Below are 1394 nucleotides of genomic sequence, written 5' to 3' on the forward strand. Positions count from 1 at the left end.
CCTTTGGCCTGATCCAACATTGGCGTCTCTTATGTTCTTATGTTCTTAACATAGGTCAGAACGGGAGACTGATATGCCCTAAATTGTGAGAATCCCGTCAGACCCTATCCATCTCCTTTCTAGCATGGAGGCTAACGTTACAGCATCTTGGTTGTGTAGAGCCAAAGTGAAGAGTCCTTGTCCCCAAAACAGAGAACTGGTCACCATAAGTGGGAAACAACTTAGCCACCCTGAGTCCGTTCGCGAGGAGGGCAGGGTATAAATGTAATAAAATAAATAAATAAATAACAAGCAGATGCTGAGGAATTCAGATTGGAATTGTGATAGAGGAGGAGTGGTTTAACAGGTTCACCCTGTGCTGTTTTCTCAGTGCAAATTCTGACCACTTTCTATCAGGTGCTATTTGCCCCTATAATAAGAAGACACATGCACCCACATGTAGCCTGTATGCTCTCCTCCACAGAGCTCTCTGCCACTTTGGTGGGGATGGGTATGACTGAAATTAGGGAAATTGTATGATAAGAAGAGTTAAACCCATCCTAACCCCAATTCCCTCACCTTGACTTAAAAACAAAACAAACAAGCCTCTGCAGGACAGTCTAACCATGAATCACTCAGGTCATAACTAAGTGGGGAGAGGGGTTGGGGGGTTGATTTGTGAGTTATTAGGGGAAACATATATTTTCAATATATTTTACAGGAGTTATCACATTTAAGGAGACAGCTCATCACTCAGTAGTAGAGCATCTGATTAGTATGCAGAAGGTTCCAGGATCAATCCCTGGTATCTCCCGTTAAAAGGATCAAGTAGAAAGTGAAGTGAAAGACATTTGCCTGAAATCCTGGAGAGCTGCTGCCAGTCTGAATAGACAATGCTTAGTCTGAGGGACCAATTGTGAGATTCAGACTAAAAGGTCTTCATATGTGTTCATGTTGGTGCCAAGATTTTCAAGATTCAAAGGGTTCTTTTAGACGTGAGAAAGTTCTCATGCCCCATAGACATGAACAGGATAATTTCAGGCCCCTGTCCCAAAATGTCTGAAACTGGAACATATGTATAAAATGGACCACAAAAGTGTGAAAACAGCCAAGTCTTTCCAAAAATATCTCATCCCTTGGTGGGTTCCCATTGAGATCATCAGGAACATGCTTGGTTCAGCTGCTACATAACTGTTGCACAGATGGTGTCCATGAACCCCCCTCTCTCTCTCCCCCCCCCCCCAAATGATTCCAATACACACAGGAGTGAGTCCTGCTACAGAGAATAACAGGTCTGGAGACTTCCAGGCCCACATCATTGGACATATGTCAAGGTAAAGCTATTATGCTTCTCCAGGTACAGATTAGAAACTTCCCTAGGAAGATATCAAAAAGGAATTGATCCACATTATGGG

The sequence above is a fragment of the Gekko japonicus genome, unplaced genomic scaffold (genome assembly GCF_001447785.1).
Source record: "Gekko japonicus isolate JY-2015 unplaced genomic scaffold, Gekko_japonicus_V1.1 scaffold3, whole genome shotgun sequence".
Classification (NCBI taxonomy): domain Eukaryota; kingdom Metazoa; phylum Chordata; class Lepidosauria; order Squamata; family Gekkonidae; genus Gekko; species Gekko japonicus.